The sequence below is a fragment of the Zootoca vivipara genome, chromosome 4 (genome assembly GCF_963506605.1).
Source record: "Zootoca vivipara chromosome 4, rZooViv1.1, whole genome shotgun sequence".
Lineage (NCBI taxonomy): Eukaryota > Metazoa > Chordata > Lepidosauria > Squamata > Lacertidae > Zootoca > Zootoca vivipara.
The window spans coordinates 100,692,905-100,713,275 of NC_083279.1; the positions used below are offsets into that span (position 1 = coordinate 100,692,905).

At 44.1% G+C, this 20,371-nt stretch overlaps 1 protein-coding gene and 1 pseudogene across 1 annotated transcript in view; both read left to right on the forward strand.

Moving 5' to 3' along the window:
- The window catches only part of LOC118085582 (zinc finger protein 883-like), a 198,628-nt gene that overhangs the window by 85,668 nt on the left and 92,589 nt on the right, over positions 1 to 20,371 (forward strand). The window lies entirely within an intron of this gene.
- The window catches only part of LOC132592086 (zinc finger protein 420-like), a 32,442-nt pseudogene continuing 16,331 nt past the window's right edge, over positions 4,261 to 20,371 (forward strand).

Sequence of the window (20,371 nt, forward strand, 5' to 3'; positions counted from 1 at the left end):
CATGCCCAAATTCGGCCCTCCAGATGTTTTGGGACTCCAGGCATGCCCAAACTCGGCCCTCCAGATGTTTTCTGTTTATTAATATTCTTTGGAGGTTATCTAACCTTATGTTAAAACAATCTCCACTTTCTTTGGGGAAATTTCCCCGACTGCTCTGTTTATTTAACCTTTTGTAGAGTTTTTGTAGAGTTCATTACTCTAGTCTGAGTTAGTTTAAACATTAAGATAAAAAACCAAACTAAAAAGCTTTTTCCTTCTGGGGAAGATATTTCCAGTGAAACGAGAGTTATAGGTCGCTTAGAAAAAGTTTAAGTTCTTTTTTATTTACTTAAGTTCGGGAGACTGATATATATATATTTGAATAGTCATTAGTTTTAAGTTATCTTCACACTACATCTCGTTTCAGGGAGTTGTCCCGGTGGTTTTGTCTTATTGTTTGCTTACCATCTGGTACGCAGGCTGAGACCCTACCTGCCCGCTGACTGTCTCGCCAGAGTGGTGCATGCTCTGGTAATCTCTTCCTTGGACTACTGCAATGCGCTCTACGTGGGGCTAACTTTGAAGGTGACCCGGAGACTACAACTAATCCAGAATGCGACCGCTAGACTGCTGACTGGTAGCAGCCGCCGAGACCACTTAACACCGGTCTTGAAAGACCTATACTGGCTCCCAGTACGTTTCCGAGCACAGTTCAAAGTGTTGGTGCTGACCTTTACAGCCCTAAACAGCCTTGGCCCAGTTTACCTGAAGGAATGTCTCCACCCCCATCGTTCTGCCTGGACACTGATGTCCAGTGCCGACAGCCTTCTGGCGGTTCCCTCGTTGCGAGAAGCCAAGTTACAGGGAACCAGGCAGAGGGCCTTCTTGGTAGTGGCACCCACCCTGTGGAATGCCCTCCCACCAGAGGTCAAAGAGAAAAACAACCACCAGACTTTTAGAAGACATCTGAAGGCAGCCCTGTTTAGGGAAGCCTTTAATGTTTAATTGATTATTGTATTTTAATATTCTGTTGGAAGCCGCCCAGAGTGGCTGAGGAAACCCAGCCAGATGGGTGGTGTTATTATTATTATTATTATTATTACCGTACTACTACTATTTAATTAATCTGCTTATATGTGTTGAATGTTATTTGGAGACTGTAACTCCCGGTAATTTCACATTATGTGTTTCTGTGTGTTCAGGACACATGATTGCAGGTGAGACTGAATAAAACACTTCCTAGAAAAAATTAGAAGCATCTAATGTTCCCTGGATGTTTAGGGCAATGCATGGTGCTTTTGTTTGACACATAAAAATCTGGCTGCTCCCCAAAACTTGTATTTTTGTCTCTGCACCACAACACTGCTTTGGATTGACTTATCTTATGCTGGACTACAAAGCTCGTAACATCTTGGGATCAGCTTACTTGAGAGATTGCCTTCTCCCATGCATTCCCAAGTCAAGAAATGGGTTGGGAGAAAACTGGCAGTTACTGGTTCCACATAAAACACCTGCACTTGTGAGAAATCAATACCGGTATTTTCGTGTGGCAGCACAGCTAGGCTTTGGAACTCCCTGCCTGTTGATACCAGGCAGGTGCCTTCACTACTCCCCCCCCCCTTTTCTTTTTGTTGCCTGCAAAAATAAATAAGCCCATCCAGATAGGTAAAATGTGGACCTGTATTTTATTCTGCTTTTTAGCATACGGTTCATTTGTAATTATTTATAAATATTTTAAATGCCGACTAGGATTGTGTCCTGTCTTTTTCTCCAAACCGACTTCCTTGAGGAGCCAGAGCCAAGGAATTGGTCCTTCTCCCTGCAAAGCCTTTTCCCTGCAAGCTGTTCCTCCACTTTATGGGCAAGGAAGGGAGATGCTCAGAGCCCAACCAGGAGCCAAAATCCCCAAAAGCTGAGGTTCTACCAAGCGAGAGAGGGCTGAGCTGGGTGGACTCGGCTTTGCAAGGGTTAAAGGTGTTATGTATTCAGATTGGCTGCAGTTCTCACTCTGGGCCACCAGTATGCAAATGAAGGAATGAGAGCTGCTGTTACGGTAGTAGGTTGGAATTTGTTACTGTTGCTAATTGCTTGACATTGTATAAGGCAGGAAGCTCCGCTGTTGTGCAGAGAGAACATGGAGCCCTTATAACTAAAGAGCCGTTGCTTAGGAAGCTGCGTCTGCCACCCATCTTTCCCACACTATACAACAAAAGTTGGACTCAGACCCCACACAAGCATACAAAAAAGAACTGAACAAGATTACCCCTACACATCCCCTACCCCTACACATCCAAGAACAGATCCTCACAAACACACCAGCGGAACCTCGGCCAGGAACTTTCTATCTTCTACCCAAAATACACAAACCAGGAAACCCAGGACGCCCCATCATCTCAGGTATTGGCACCATTACAGTGGGTGTTTCCGGCTATATGGACTCTGTTCTGAAACCATATGCTATCAGTGCTCCCAGCTACGTACGTGACACCACAGATTTTCTGAGGAAAATACAATATTTGAACAATCTTCCTAACAATACTATACTAGCCACTATGGATGTGGAATCTCTATATACCAACATCCCACACAATGATGGTTTACAAGCCATAAGGAACACCATTTCAGATAAAACCACAGCGGACTTTGCTACCAAACTCTGCCACTTTGTCCTTACCCACAACCACTTCAAATTTGGTGATGACCTGTTCCTCCAGATCAGCGGCACAGCCATGGGCACCCGCATGGCCCCACAGTATGCCAACATCTTCATGGCAGATTTAGAACAACGTTTCCTTAACTCCTACCCACTCAAACCTCTCCTGTACCTGCGATACATTGACGATATTTTTATTATCTGGACACATGGACAACAGACCCTGGAAACCTTCCACCAGACATTCAATGACTTTCACCCCACCATCAACCTAACAATGAACCAATCTATGCAAGAAATACATTTTTTGGACACTACTATAAAAATACAGGATGGACATATAGACACCACCTTATACAGAAAACCAACTGACCGACAAACATATCTACATGCTTCTAGCTACCATCCCAAACATACCAAACAATCCATCGTATACAGCCAGGCCTTACGTTACAACCGCATCTGTTCCAACTCTACAGACAGAGAATCTCACCTAAGAGATCTACAGCAAACCTTTTTAGAACTAAAATATCCACCTGATGAAGTTAAACAACAGATCAACAGAGCCAGACAGATACCTAGAGAGAACCTGCTGCAAGACAGACCCAAAAAAGAAAATAACAGAACACCACATCACATACAGCTCCCAAGCTAAAACAGTACAACGCATCATCAGAGATCTACAGCCTCTCCTGGACAATGACAGCTCCCTTTCTCAAGCTCTGGGAGGAAGACCTTTCATTGCCTACAGACAGCCACCCAATCTTAAACAACTCCTCACCCACAATAATACAACCACCAGACTTAACATGGACACTGGTACCAGAGCCTGCAATAAACCCAGATGCCAACTTTGCTGCCACATACACCCAGACAACACCATTACTGGCCCCAACAACATCCAACATACCATCTCAGGACTATTTAATTGCTCATCCTCTAACATTGTGTATGCCATCAAATGCCAACAGTGCCCTTCAGCTCTCTATATTGGACAAACAGGCCAAACCCTACGCCAAAGGATAAATGGACATAAATCTGACATCAGGAACCAGAAGACAGAAAAACCAGTAGGAGAACACTTCAATCTCCCAGGACATTCTATACAAGATCTCAAAGTAGCTGTCTTACTACAAAAGAATTTCAGAAATAGACTGGAAAGAGAAGTTGCTGAATTGCAACTTATCACCAAGCTCAAAACCATGGAGGGACCTGGTTTGAACAGAGATATCGGATTCTTATCTCATTATACATGATAAGCGATCTTCAGCCATCTCAACCCTTGCTTTTTCATGCAAAACCATTTGCAGTCGTCGGTCATCAACAGCTATCAGTCAGTCAATCACCCATTTCCACCACCCTTCTGAGTGATCCCCCCTCCCCATCCCCACCCCTCCCCACCCCTTCTCTACATAAGTGCCTGGAAACTTCCATTTCACTGTATCTGAAGAAGTGTGCATGCACACGAAAGCTCATACCAAAATAAAAACTTAGTTGGTCTTTAAGGTGCTACTGAAGGAATTTTTTTTATTTTATACAACAAAAGGGAAGCGAGCTGCCTTCCTAGAGAGGACAGGAATCAGGGGGGGGGGGCTGGTCCTCCAGAGCCAAGGCCCCTCCCTCCCCAGTCCTTTCCTGCAAGGAAGGGGGGTGGACTCAGCTTGGCAAGGATTAAAGGGAACTGAGCTGCCTTCCTAGAGAGGACAGGAAGCAGGGGGGGGGGCAGGTCCTCCATAGCCAAGGACCCTCCCTCCTTCCCTCCCCAGTCCTCCTTTCCTGCTTTGGTGTCTCTCCTGCAAGGGCTGCATCGCTGTCCCTTCACTCCTGGGATGATCTGGTGAGTCCCCCCCTCTCTCTCCCCAGAGGGTGCAGTGGGGAGACGGTGGGGGTCCCAAGGCTGCAGCAGGGGAGGGGGACGGGGGACGGGGACGGGACACAAAGCCAAGTCAGGGAGGAGAGGGTCCTGCCAGGGAGGGGGGCGAGATCTGCAAAGCTCTCCTTCCTGGAGATCAAAGGACCCCAAACTCCCACGAAATCTCCCTCCCTCAAACAAAGGAATCCCCGGGACTTTAACTCTGTGTGGCGTCGCTCAGCGTCATTGCACAACAGAGGAAACATCTGCAAAGGGTTTTCCAAAGGTGGACGAGGAGGTGGATTAGGACCTGCCCCCCCAAAAAAAACCCACGTGGAGGAAGGAAGGAAAGGTGGGAGAGAAAGGCCAGGAATGAAGAGAGGGATCCCACCCCATAGTCTGGCTGCTGCATTGCAGACCAGTTTCCCATTCGTCTCCAAGGGCAGCTCCACACGGAGGCCACTGCAGCAATCCCCTCGCACCCAGAGCATGGCATCCCAGGACCACATCCTCTCTGTCCCAAAGGGATTCTTGCTGGAAAACCAGCTGAGCCGGAAATGGGCACTGCTACTCACTGAGCCTCCAGGGACCTTGGCATCCATGGCTGTGTTGGTAATAATAATAATATTAATAATAATAAATTGCCCGCCTAAATTTCAAGGGAGATGTCTTTGGCCCCACCCACTTGGCCCTCAGGGGGCTGGTCAGAGACATACCTGGCCCTCAGAGCAAAAAAACAGGGACCCCACCCCAGGAGTCTGTCTTGAGAGCGGAGGAGAGTCCAAGTGCAAGAAAAGGAGATGGAAGCAGGGGAGTGTGGGGGTGGGGAGCATCCATCTTTCACAAGATACAAATGATTCCCTTGTCAATCAGTTCTGGCTTCATGCATTGACTGGAAGGCAGGAGCAATCTGGCAATCTAGCAATCTCAGGTGCCAGGTCGACCTATCGGTTGAGCCATCAGCCCAAATACCAAAGAAATTGGCTTTACTCCCTTGGGCATGGAGTTCCAGGCAGAGGTTTTCTGCACTCTTTCCACCTACCTTTTTGCCATTTTACTTGAGGCCTAGACAAAGGCATGGGAAGTCCTGCAGCGAAAAGTGCAAGGATGATCAGCCTCCTGCCTTTCGTGTCCCAATCACTCTCCATTGCTTTTAGTGCCTGTGCCATTGGGATTGACATAGGATTTGACCGGGCAGATTTAGCAGGACCAGCTGCTTGGTGAGTAGCAGACACAGCATGTTTTCTTACCTGAAGAGGTAAGAAAAATGCAATTCTTCATCATCACCATTGTTATTTCATTCCTATACTGCTTTATATTTTAAAGAAAAAATCTCATTGTAGTTTGCATGATATCACAGCATTAAATAAAACAATCTGGAAATGGGTTTCACATGTAAGCTCACAGAATAAAACGTCATCATAAGCAGAGAACATGGACTCAGCGCATCTGGGTCTTAAAGGAGCCTGAGAATTCTGTTCACTGACTCCTCTTAGATTTCATCCTCTTCCTTCCATATCACAAAAGTGGCTGTTGTGTATTAAAGTAATAGCACAGCCAAGTATGTATTGTAATATAATATAGAGAGTTTATTGTATTGTATTGCACAGTTTATTTGAATGCATAAGTTCCAGCGGGAACATATATCATTTGCTGGTTCAGAGTGCAGGATTTGGATCCACTGCTGGATTGGTTTACGCTGGAGGGAATCCTTGCCATTGGTTCCCGCCAAAATGTATCTTTTCCCTGCTAGTTCTCTGTTACTATATAAGTCCCAGTTTTCCCCATTCCCTGTGTTCTGGCTCTTACTTGTTCTTTGAAGTAAAGAGATGTTGTACCAGATCCTCGCCTCCTGTTCTTATTTGCACTGAGCTGAAATCACTGAAGACCCACTACACAACAGTGGCATGTCTAACAAATGCACAAAATTTCAAAAGCAGAATATAAATTTAAACTCCCTGTTTCTTTTATGCTGCTCTGCCCTTCACAAAACTCGTTTCCTTGGCCCAGGCAAATTCCTGGCAGTCAGGGCATAGCATTTGTTGTTGTTGTTGTTGTTTAGTCGTTTAGTCGTGTCCGACTCTTCGTGACCCCATGGACCATAGCACGCCAGGCACTCCTGTCTTGCACTGCCTCCCGTAGTTTGGTCAAACTCATGTTCGTAGCTTCGAGAACACTGTCCAACCATCTTGTCCTCTGTCGTCCCCTTCTCCTAGTGCCCTCAATCTTTCCCAACATCAGGGTCTTTTCCAAGGATTCTTCTCTTCTCATGAGGTGGCCAAAGTATTGGAGCCTCAGCTTCACGATCTGTCCTTCCAGGGAGCACTCAGGGCTGATTTCCTTAAGAATTGATAGGTTTGATCTTCTAGCAGTCCATGGGACTCTCAAGAGTCTCCTCCAGCACCATAATTCAAAAGCATCAATTCTTCGGCGATCAGCCTTCTTTATGGTCCAGCTCTCACTTCCATACATCACTACTGGGAAAACCATAGCTTTAACTATACGGACCTTTGTCGGCAAGGTGATGTCTCTGCTTTTTAAGATGCTGTCTAGGTTTGTCATTGCTTTTCTCCCAAGAAGCAGGCGTCTTTTAATTTCGTGACTGCTGTCACCATCTGCAGTGATCAAGGAGCCCAAGAAAGTAAAATCTCTCACTGCCTCCATTTCTTCCCCTTCTATTTGCCAGGAGGTGATGGGACCAGTGGCCATGATCTTGGTTTTTTTGATGTTGAGCTTCAGACCATATTTTGCGCTCTCCTCTTTCACCCTCATTAAAAGGTTCTTTAATTCCTCCTCACTTTCTGCCATCAAGGTTGTGTCATCTGCATATCTGAGGTTGTTGATATTTCTTCCGGCAATCTTAATTCCTGCTTGGGATTCATCTAGTCCAGCCTTTCGCATGATGAATTCTGCATATAAGTTAAATAAGCAGGGAGACAATATACAACCTTGTCGTACTCCTTTCCCAATTTTGAACCAATCAGTTGTTCCATATCCAGTTCTAACTGTAGCTTCTTGTCCCACATAGAGATTTCTCAGGAGACAGATGAGGTGATCAGGCACTCCCATTTCTTTAAGAACTTGCCATAGTTTGCTGTGGTCGACACAGTCAAAGGCTTTTGCATAGTCAATGAAGCAGAAGTAGACGTTTTTCTGGAACTCTCTAGCTTTCTCCATAATCCAGCGCATGTTTGCTATTTGGTCTCTGGTTCCTCTGCCCTTTCGAAATCCAGCTTGCACTTCTGGGAGTTCTCGGTCCACATACTGCCTAAGCCTGCCTTGTAGAATTTTAAGCATAACCTTGCTAGCGTGTGAAATGAGCGCAATTGTGCGGTAGTTGGAGCATTCTTCGGCACTGCCCTTCTTTGGAATTGGGATGTAGACTGATCTTCTCCAATCCTCTGGCCATTGCTGAGTTTTCCAAACTTGCTGGCATATTGGGTGTAGCACCTTAACAGCATCATCTTTTAAAATTTTTAATAGTTCAGCTGGAATATCATCACTTCCACTGGCTTTGTTATTAGCAGTGCTTTCTAAGGCCCATTTGACTTCACTCTCCAAGATGTCTGGCTCAAGGTCAGCAACCACACTACCTGGGGTGTACGAGACCTCCATATCTTTCTGGTATAATTCCTCTGTGTATTCTTGCCACCTCTTCTTGATGTCTTCTGCTTCTGTTAGGTCCTTACCACTTTTGTCCTTGATTATGGTAATCTTTGTTCGAAATGTTCCTTTCATATCTCCAATTTTCTTGAACAGATCTCTGGTTTTCCCCATTCTATTGTTTTCCTCTATTTCTTTGCATTGCTCATTTAAGAAGACCCTCTTATCTCTCCTTGCTGTTTTTTGGAAATCTGCATTCAGTTTCCTGTATCTTTCCCTATCTCCCTTGCATTTTGCTTGCCTTCTCTTCTCCGCTATTCATAAGGCCTCCTTGGACAGCCATTTTGCCTTCTTGCATTTCCTTTTCCTTGGGATGGTTTTCGTTGCTGCCTCCTGTATAATGTTACGAGCCTCCATCCATAGTTCTTCAGGCACTCTGTCCACCAAATCTAAATCCTTAAACCTGTTCCTCACTTCCACTGTGTATTCATAAGGGATTTGATTCAGATTGTATCTTACTGGCCCAGTGGTTTTTCCTACTTTCTTCAGTTTAAGCTGGAATTTTGCTATAAGAAGCTGATGATCTGAGTTACAGTCAGCTCCAGGTCTTGTTTTTGCTGACTGTATAGAGCTTCTCCATCTTTGGCTGCAGAGAATATAATCAATCTGATTTCGATGCTGCCCATTTGGTGATATCCATGTGTAGAGTCGTCTCTTGTGTTGTTGGAAGAGAGTGTTTGTGATGACCAGCTTGTTCTCTTGACAGAACTCTATTAGCCTTTGCCCTGCTTCATTTTGAACTCCAAGGCCAAACTTGCCAGTTGTTCCTTTTATCTCTTGATTCCCTACTTTAGCATTCCAATCCCCTGTAATGAGAAGAACATCCTTCTTTGGTGTCATTTCTAGAAGGTGTTGTAGGTCTTCATAGAATTGGTCAATTTCACTTTCTTCAGCACCGGTAGTTGGTGCATAAACTTGGATTACTGTGATGTTAAAAGGTCTGCCTTGGATTCGTATCGAGATCATTCTGTCATTTTTGAGATTGCATCCCATTACAGCTTTTGCCACTCTTTTGTTGACTATGAGGGCCACTCCATTTCTTCTACAGGATTCTTGCCCACAGTAGTAGATATGATAGTCACCCGAACTGAATTCACCCATTCCCTTCCATTTTAGTTCACTGATGCCCAGGATGTCGATATTTATTCTTGTCATCTCATTTTTGACCACATCCAGCTTACCTCTATTCATGGTTCTTACATTCCAGGTTCCTATGCAATATTTTTCTTTACAGCATCAGACTTTCCTTTCGCTTCCAGGCATATCCGCAACTGAGCGTCCTTTCGGCTTTGGCCCAGCCGCTTCATCAGCTCTGAATCTACTTGTACTTGTCCTCCGCTCTTCCTCAGTAGCATGTTGGACGCCTTCCGACCTGAGGGGCTCATCTTCCAGCGTCATAACTTTTATATGCCTGTTGTCTTTGTCCATAGAGTTTTCTTGGCAGGGATACTGGAGTGGCTTGCCAGTTCCTTCTCCAGGTGGATCACGTTTAGTCAAAACTCTCCACTATGACCTGTCCATCTTGGGTGGCCCTGCATGGCATAGCTCATAGCTTCTCTGAGTTATTCAAGCCCCTTCGCCACGACAAGGCATTGATCCATGAAGGGGAGGGCATAGCATAACATCAGAAAACATCTCCAGCCATGGATGTTCTCACTGCAACTTTGAGAAAGTTGGTGGGTTATCATTTTCCCTCTGACATTTTATATTACTATTGTTGGTGCTGATAGCCTCTTCTGCCTGCCTGTCTGGTTTCCTAACAATTTTGAGATTGCTGCCAAAAAAACCCCTAAAATGTTTTTCCCCATACTGTATTTATAGACAAAGGAATTTTGAAGGATTCTTGGGTACTCAGTGGAGAGAGAGAAAGAAGAGGATGTATAAACTTTATAGCAGAACAATGTATTTGCTTTGTAGGACTTGCTAGTGCCTCTCATTAGCAGAGACAGAACTCGGCAGAAGACCAAGGGGTTCCTTCTGATCTCTCAGAGGCTTCCTGAGAGCAGAGATGGATGACCGAGACTCAGTTGGCCCTGAAACAGGAAGAGGCCATGCCATCCAAACTGGGAGAAGTGGGGGATTCTGGGAAAACCCAGTGCAGAAGATCCTGGGTGAGGAGGACACCCTCCGCTCTGAGGTGCAGAGCCAGCAGTTGAGGCAGTTCTGCTGCCAGGAGGCCAAAGGACCCCGAGAGGTTTGCAGCCGACTCTACCACTTTTGCCACCAGTGGCTGAAGCCAGAAAGGCACACGAAAGCTGAGATGCTGGACCTGGTGATCTTGGAGCAGTTCCTGGCTGTCCTTCCCCCGGAGATGGAGAGCTGGGTGAGGGAATGCGGAGCGGAGACCAGTTCCCAGGCGGTGGCCCTGGCCGAAGGTTTCCTCCTGAGTCAGGCAGAAGAGAGAAAGCAGAAACAGAGAAAGCAGGTGAGAGAGACTTTCCTCTGGATACTCCCAAGGGGCTCCAAACAGGATGGAGAACATCCCATAATGCTCTCCTGATGGCCCACCCTTTTTCTGGGACGGCATCCGTAGAATGAGATCTGACACCCTTAAAGCTGTTGGCCTTGACATTCATTTTATAATCCTTCTTGTCATTCTCTGTTTTGAATCCTTGTTTCTTTTTCAGGAAAAGGATCATTTTGGAGAAATGGACCTGGATTCCTGTGAGGCAGAGAGGCCTCCGTTGGACACCAGAGAGAGGCAGCTAGGTAAGGCGGAAGGAGTTTTTTCTCTCTCTCCATTTGTTCATTTTCCTTTGGTTTTGAACTGGGTGAATATGAATCAAATCAATCCCCCCCCCCAGAAAGTCTCATTCTTGCTGGTATAATCTTAATATTTACAACCCGATGTAGGTTTCATTTTTGGAATAATAAATGATCAAGGTGTCTCCCCTGCCAGTTAAGTTTTTTGGGACCTCTCATAAGAGCTATAGTTGGGTTTTTGGTGAGAAACACATCCAGCAGGTATCCGAATTCAACTATTTGTGGATCACTTTCCATCACAGGCTCCGGTGGTCCTTGCACTGCGCAGTGGCGATAAACGCCAGCAAGCCGTCTATGTAGGCCATAATGCACTTCTTTGTAACAAGAGGCAACTAACACATCTCTTCTGCCCTTAAGGTTTATAATGCCAAAGTTAGAGCTCAACTGCTCTATGGAATTCCAATCTGGATGTCAGGGTTTACCCAGTCAGTGGAACAAGTGCAGGCAGCCTTTCTATTTAAGATTTTTGCTGTCCCACACTGTGTACCTTGTGCTGCCTTATGTCTTGAGGGAGGCCAAAATAAGCTAGAGACAGTTGCCTGGACGAGTTTTCTTTTATGCTGGCTAAACATTTGCTTTTCAGCAGACAAAGACTCTTTACTTAGCAAAGTTCTGTCAGACTCCTTCCCTTCCCCAGGGCTACAACTGTTTTGCACAAAGATACGGCACCTTGGGCTTTCAGACGATCTCCTGGGTGCTGTGGCTTTCCCAATCCCCAACATGTTCCCCTCTTTATTTTTGACTCTCTTGGGCGCAGGAATTTAACCCCAATTATCTACCATTTTTGTTTAACCCGCAAGAAAGAAGGGCTTCATCGCTGGCTAGGTTCAATTCTAATCCTTCTAGCCTCCTCTGGGGTAGGTTCGCGGGTATGGGAGAAGGAGATAGGATCTGCCCATGTGATGCCCACCTGGTGGAAACTCTAGCTCACATGGTCCTCAAATGTAAAATGCATGATGATCTCTGCCAACTATTGCTAGACCAACTATGTATCCCAATATGGAAACCAAAGACAGAGGTTATACGCTTCTTATTACGGGGGAGAAATCAGGAGCTCACCAAGACAATAGCTAAATTCCTCTATTTGATATATTTTGCTGCTGAAGTACATTACAGGACTGTGCCCTTGCTGGAGACCCACAGAGGTGAAATAGATTGCTTGCCTCTTCTTCCCTTTGGCAAGTGACTGTACTGATGATATGGCGATGAGATTGTACTGGCCTATTTATTTTGAATGTTTGATGATGATAAATAAATTTTCAGAGTACTTTTTACAGTTATATCAGAGATTAATTATTTGGTTAGAAATATATAGACAGATAATTATTGTGAGATTTCATAAGTTACCGTATATTCCGGCATATAAGGCAACTAGGCATATAAGACGACCCCCCAATTTTCAAGTTAAAATATAGAGTTTGGGATATACTCGCCAGGGAGGGGAGCTTGTCTTCTCCAGCCCTCAAGTCTGCAGCAGGGGAAATGGTGGATTTTGATGTTTTTTTGGGTTATTGAGAGGGGGGGGAAGCCATAGAGAGGAGAGAGAGATAGAGAGGCAGAGAATCGAGGGGTAAAGAAGCCATAGAGAGGAGAGAGAGGCAGAGAATCGAGGGGGAAAGAAGCCATAGGAGAGAGAGAGAGAGGCAGAGAATCGAGGGGGAAAAGAAGCGATAGAGAGGAGAGATAGAGAGGCAGAGAATCGAGGGGGGGAGCCATAGAGAGGAGAGAGATAGAGAGGCAGAGAATCGAGGGGAGAAGAAGCCATAGAGAGGGGGGAGAGAGAGGCAGAGAATTGAGGGGAAAAGAAGCCATAGAGAGGAGAGAGAGAGAGAGGCAGAGAATCGAGGAGGGGGAGTGCCAGCGAAAAGGGAAAAGCCATAGAGAAGAGAGTGGGGATGCGGCCGCAGCCATTTTTGAGTTCGCCCTACCGTATGCAGCGCCCGCAGATTCTTGTACCCGGCGTATAAGACGCCCCCCCAACTTTTGAAAAGATTTTCCTGGGTTCAGAAGCCGTCTTATACGCCGTAATATACTGTAGCTGTTTATATTTGGGCAACCTTTATGCTGTACTTTATTGGAAGGCGGAAAATAAATAATCATTTTCTTAGTAAAAATTTAAATAATTTATGTAACTAAAACAATAACATTATAGCATATGTATCCATATTTGGTAACTGACATATTTAGAGACTTGTGGAGTATTCTGCTCACAAGGTTGCCCTTTTATTTTTACTGCTTCACACTTAGCTACTTATGCAGATCTGTTCCACGCCAAACAATCTATTCATTGAACCTCTTGGAACTTAGCATTTAAGAGGTAAGGGATTGATTCTGTGTATATAAATTTGCAAAGGAAGAATGGGATTAAAGTTTCCCCCTCAACTCTGTCTATTTATTTTGTAACATTTTTCCTGTGAAGAAAAGGCATGTTATCTCTGCAAACACAAATTCAAACTTTTGAGAACTGCAAAAACAAACATCTGTGATAATATCTTCTCGTTAGAAAAACTGCCCCAAACAGTCTTACAGAAACCTCTGGAACTGCATGACATTGTGAATGGACTAATGGAATTCATTTACAAAAAAATTTAAACTTTGCATATAAATCCTCATGCTACATAATTAAAAACATATCCTTATTGTCATTATCGCTTTTGGACTATAATGTTACTTGAATAGAAAACTATCTTTAAAAGATTATTCCTCCAAAAGCTTTTTTTAAAAATCAGATTTAAATTTTTAAAACTCCAATTTAAATTTTAAAAAACCCTTTTTTATTTTATATATTTTTTAATCATTGCTTTTCTAATCCACCCTGGTTTTGAAACTAATCTGTAGGTTCTTTTTCTCTTTTGTTAGGGGAGATAGAAATGGGCCAGATTTCCTCTGAGGCAGAGAGGCCTCCATTGGAAACCAGACAGAGGCAGCTGGGTAAGGGTTTTTTCCCCTCTCCATTTAGTCTCATTCTGTTACTTTTCAAACTTATGTGTGGGTTCTTTTCTTATTTTGTTGCGGAAGATAGTTGGGGCCCAGAGCCTAGAGGAGGGGAGATGTATTTCTGCACAACTAATATCTGAAATGCGCCCAAACTTTCAAATACACTCTGGGCCTCCCCCTTACCTTTTTCCTCTTGCAGGTGACACAATGATACTGGCTAGACCTCTTCATCCATCTTTGAAAACAGAAGCAGCGGCTGTGGAACCAGATCAGGTCAGGGGAAGCTGCCTTGTGGGGACAGAGGCCAAGGAGCGGAAAAATGTCTTAGGTCAAGGAGTGGTGGAGAACAACAGTGTTGTCTCAGAGGAGGACATTTCCCTTTTTCTTTTAGGGTCCAGTGTGCTTTGAAGATGTCGCTGTTTGTTTCACGGACGAGGAGTGGGAGTTGCTGGATCCTGACCAGAGAGCTCTGTATAAGGACATCATGGAGGAGAATTGTGGGATCATGGCCTCTCTTGGTAAGGCTCCCTGTGGGATCATAATACATAGCTGCCAAGTTTTCCCTTTTCTCACGAGGAAGCTTATTCAGCATAAGGGAATTTTCCTTAAAAAAAGGGATAACTTGGCAGCTATGCATAATATCTGTTTTTAAATTCAAAACAGTTCTCTGCGATTAATCTCATAAATTTTCACATAACTCAACAGCACTCTGTTAAAACACCTGGAATTACAATATTCTCACAATAAATCTTGAACAGTAAATTACTGGTTTTTTACTGTGAATGTTCTTCCTCCAGTTGCAGCTTCTTAAACAAGGATCAGCCTGGTCTGAACTCCCCAGGCCATTTAACTGCAAACTTCAGAGTTGTTAGGGAAGTTGAAGTAGCTTCTGTCAGGTTTTCAGTTTTGAAGTAAAGAACACTGACATTGGAAATGGAGGGGATTCCATGATGGAGCCAAACAAAATCCATTCGAGAGAAGAGCCAGGCTTATCGAATCACAGGTTTCCCTAAGGATGTCAGTTGATCAGGGTTAATAAATGCACCCAACCCTTCAGTAAAACTATCCATCTAAGCCACTTGTGATATTCCTCTATGACCAGTCTTAACAAGTATACTTCATTAATTTCTCCCTGAGGCTCTAATCCATTTCTCTTCATTGTAGATAATGATGGACTGGAAATCAAGAACAAGGGTGACCATGACAAAATCCCCACAATGGAAAAGCTGTATAAATATCTTGAAAGTGGAAAAAGTTCCAATTCCACTTCCCATCAAAGAAATCCCATTGGGAAGAAACCCTATCAGTGCTTGGAATGTGGAAAAAGCTTCAGTCAGAGAGCCCATCTCGCTTCCCATCAAAGAATTCATACAGGGGATAAACCATATCAGTGTTTGGAATGTGGAAAGAGCTTCACTGAAAACTCCCATCTCGCTTCCCATCAAAGAATTCATACAGGGGATAAACCCTATCAGTGTGTGGAATGTGGAAAGAGCTTCAGTTGGAGCACCGATCTCACTTCCCATCAGAGAATTCATACAGGGGAGAAACCCTATCAGTGTGAGGAATGTGGGAAAAGTTTCAGTCAGAGCTCCCATCTCACTAAGCATCAGAGAATTCATACAGGGGAGAAACCCTATCAGTGTGAGGAATGTGGGAAAAGTTTCAGTCAGAGCTCCCATCTCACTAAGCATCAGAGAATTCATACAGGGGAGAAACCCTATCAGTGCACTGAATGTGGAAAGAGCTTCAGTAGGAGCTCCAATCTCACTTCCCACCAAAGAATTCATACAGCGGAGAAACCCTATCAGTGCTTTGAATGTGGAAAGAGCTTCAGTCAGAGTGGCCAACTCACTTCCCATCAAAGAATTCACACAGGGGAGAAACCATATCAGTGTTTGGAATGTGGAAAGAGCTTCACTGAAAACTCCCATCTCACTTCCCATCAAAGAATTCATACAGGGGAGAAACCCTATCAGTGTGTGGAATGTGGAAAGAGCTTCAGTAACAGAATCAGTCTCACTTCGCACCAAAGATATCATACAGGGGAGAAACCCTATCAGTGTGCAGAATGTGAGAAGAGCTTTAGTCAAAGCTCCCATCTCACTTCACATCAAAGAATTCATACAGGGGAGAAACCCTATGAGTGCATGGGATGTGGAAAACGCTTCATTAATAGTTCCCAACTCACTTCCCATCAAAGAATTCACACAGGGGAGAAACCCTATCAGTGTGTGGAATGTGGAAAGAGCTTCAGTCAGAGCCCCAATCTCACTTCCCATCAAAGAATTCATACAGGGGAGAAACCCTATCAGTGTGTGGAATGTGGAAAGAGCTTCAATCAGAGCCACCATCTCACTTCCCATCAAAGAATTCATACAGGAGAGAAGCCCTATCAGTGTGTGGAATGCGGAAAGAGCTTCAGTCACAGCAACAGTCTCACTTCCCATAAAAGAATTCATACAGGGGAGAAACCCTATCAGTGTGCAGAATGTGAGAAGAGCTTTAGTCAAAGCTCCCATCTCACTTCCCATCAAAGAATTCATACAGTGTAGAAACCCTATCAGTGTATAGAATGTGGAAAGAGATTCCTTCGGAGCACCGATCTCACTTCCCATCAAAGAATTCATACAGGGGGGAAACCCTATCAGTATGTGGAATGTGGAAAGAACTTCAGTAACAGCTCCAATCTCAGTTCCCATCAAAGAATTCATATGAATGGTGGGGGAAAACTCTTCATTATACAGCTTTAAGCACCAGGGGAAAATGCACCTCTTTAACCAGGCCTTTGGCTGATTGACATCTAATTGTGGGTATACACCAGGTCCTGCCCCATGTCTTAAGCCCCTGGGCATAGGCTAGGTGATTAGAGCACCTTCAGCGTGACCCAATAGCCTGGACTCACAACTGCAATTGTGAGCACCAAATTTAGCAGCAGCAGAGAATAATGTGGAACAATGTAAAGGTAAACAACCGTGAAGTGCAAATATTTAAATGTATAAAATCTCATGCTCAAAGTCTTAAAGGTCCAGTATAAAGTGCAATAATCAAGTCCGATAATGAAGTCCAATAATAAAGTGCTACAATGTATCATGCATTCTTATCTCTTCCGACGGGAAGCTAGCTTCTTTCCCGTTTCACAGGAAAAGCTTAATCAGTAAATCATTGTATTTGACCTGGTAAGTAATTGCTGCATTTTCATCAATCTTTGAGAATTGTGAGCTTCGGTAGTCTTGTTAAGCTTTTACACATGAACCTTAGGTGGGTAATTTTAAACATTTCTGTACAATGTTTTAAAGAAATGTATAAATATTTATGGTGCATCATATAGATTTATACAAATTTATTACCTAAGAAGGAGTCCGCCCCCTGAGGAAACTATTCCTGTGAAACGGGGAAGAAGCTAGCCGCCCGTCGGAAGAGATAAGAACGCATGATGCATCGTAGCACTTGATTATCGGACTTGATTATCGGACTTGATTACAGTGGTACCTCTACTTACAAATAGCTCTACTTATTAATTTTTCTACTTACGAACAGAGCTCCGTCCGCCATCTTGGATGCTGTTTAGATAGGATTTTTTCTACTTACGAATTTTTAGATAGGGTTGCTTCGACTTACAATTTTTTTCTCCCAATGCATTCCTATGGGATTTGACTTACAAATTTTTTCGACTTACAAATGTGTGTTCGGAACGCATTAAATTCGTAAGTAGAGGTACCACTGTATTGCACTTTATACTGGACCTTTAAGACTTTGAGCATGAGATTTTATACATATTTTTGAATCTCTTTGTATATGTGAAGGTTGTTGGTGTATATACATTTAAATATTTGCACTTCACGGTTGTTTACCTTTTCATTGTTTTGCTAACATTACCGTGTTGTCTGTTTGTTGCTGGTACTCTGAGAATAACACGGAAGCAGGCTGTGGAGGTTTAGAAGCATACCTCATTTTATTATCAAAAGTTACTTTCACACTACTTCACACACAGCGGGTGGTGCTGTGAGTTAGACCACAGAGCCTAGGGCTCGTTGATCAGAAGGTCGGTGGTTTGAATCCCCGCGATGGGGTGAGCTCCCGTTGCTCGCTCCCAGCTCCTGCCAACCTAGCAGTTCAAAAGCACATCAAAGTGCAAGTAGATAAATAGGTACCGCACCAAGCGGGAAGGTAAATGGCGTTTCCGTGCGCTGCTCTGGTTTGCCACAAGCTGCTTAGTCATGACCTGGAAGCTGTACGCCGGCTCCCTCGGCCAGTAAAGCGAGATGAGTGCCGCAACCCCAGAGTCATCCGTGAGTGGACCAAATGGTCAGGGGTCCCTTTACCTTTACCTTTACTTCACACTATAGAATACTACTGGCTTGCATGAGTGTTACATTTCTCACTCAGCCACCTTATCTCTACAAACATAAAACTGAACCCCACACAAAGTCAGGGGTGAAGAGTAGAACAGTTCCTCCCCCTCCTTTCTCAAAACACCAGTCAGGAGATTCTTGCAATGGGAGGGGTGAAAATGTCAACACTAATGCTCTTTTAAAATGTGGTGGGGATGTGGGGGTTACAGGTTTTGGGCTGTGTGTTTTGTGTTTTCATATTGTGATTTTATGTTGTAACCTTCCTGAAAACTGTGGGTGTAGGGAATAAGAGCCAACTTTTAGAGGCCGAGGGGTCTTTGCCCCCCAAGAAAATATTTGAGGGGGCCACCCTCCAAGTTGATGGGCATTGTCATTCAAATGGCATGCATGCACCACATCACGTGATTGATTATGCGAGGAGGGGCTTACTAAACCCCTTCTATATTTTATTCAAGTTGGCACACCAGGTATAGGGCACTATAGAAATTAAATAAATGCATAAATAAAGTAAGACCATCTTGATCGCCTTCATTTGCACATATTTCAGCCTCTCAATATTCGTATTATCATTTTTTAAAAAATGTGCCCTTTATCTGAAGATTTCACGGTGTTTCACAACATAGACTGGTTGAAAGCAAGTCTTTCTCAAAAACAAGTCAAGCCCGATGAATCTTTTTCTTTTCTTTTTTTTGGATGGAGTTACAAACTTTGTTGATCAGGGCACTGCTGTGGAAATAGTGCATGTTGATTTCAGTAAGACTTTTGACAAAGTCCCTGCAATAATTATGTGAGGAAGCTGGTAAAATGTGGGCTGAACGAGGTAACTGTTAGGTGGATTTGACTGACCGAACCCAAAGAGGAATCCTTCATGGGTCTTCCTCATCCTGGGGAAAAGTGACAAGAGGGGTGCTGCAGTGTCAGACGTTGTTCAACGTCTTTTTAAATGGCTTGGATGAAGGAACTGAGGGGATGCTCATCCCATTTGCAGACGACACAAAACGGTGAGCTGAGGCCAATGTGGCAGAAGGCAGAATCAGATCAAGGGAAGGAATAGTACCACTTTATTCTGCCTTGGTCAGAACCCACCTAGAATACTGTGTTCAATTCTGGGCACAACAATATCAGTATCCTAAATTTTGTTTGCCTGGGGAAACCAAGAAGGTGGGGGGACACAATCCATATTCCTTCTATAACACATGGCCAATGTTTATTGAATACATAAATTGTTAAGACTATTGCAAGAATCCACCCAGCACTCGTGGGAAAATGTGTCGTGGTCTTTTAGAACAGGCATGCCCAAACTGCGGCCCTCCAGTTGTTTTGGGACTACAGCTCTCATCATCCTTAGCTAACACGACCAGTGGTCAGGGATGATTGGAATTGTAGTCCCAAAACATCTGGAGGGTCAAGTTTGGGGGTGCCTGTTTTAGAATAATCAAATGAAACTAACACATGGCATCATGAAAATCTGCAATTCCATCAGGACAAGTTATTTTTTGTTTACTGTTGTAACTATTGCTTTCTGAAAATTTATCTTCTGTACCATGAAGATAAATAAAAACAATGTTTTTTTAATAAAAAGGTTGGGAAATCATGTGCCCAGGAGGACTCCGCTGCTTGAGTGCCTGAGGGCCCCCTTTCTGCCTCTCAACACCTGGCCCAGGGCGGGGCTTGACAGGCCTCATAAGGACTGCTGCTTCTGCTTCTGCCCAGGAGAACTCAGAACAGTGCAGTTATTTTTAAAATGTTTTTTAAAAATTATTTTTTACCTTTTTAAATTCTTTGTGGTGTGGGGGTGTGGGTTGGGTTTGGGAATTTGTTTAATTTTGGTTCGTTTGTAATTTTTACTGTTTTTGGTTTGTATTGTTTTATTGTGTGTTTTCTTATATGTTTTGCTTTGTTCTTAAGGGTTGTGGCGGATGTTCCCCTGGAGACACCCAGTTTGGTCGTGTTAGGGGATTTTAATATCCATGACAACACGAGCTTACAAGGGGCTGCTTGGGACTTCGTGGAAAACATGGCCTCCATGGGGTTGTCCCTGAATACGTCTGGCCAAACTCATAGCCACAGGCATGCCTTGGACCTGGTGTTTTCCTCTATGGATATGGGTTGGGAGAAAACTGCCACAGTTACTGGTTCCACATCAAACACCTGCACTTGTGAGAAATC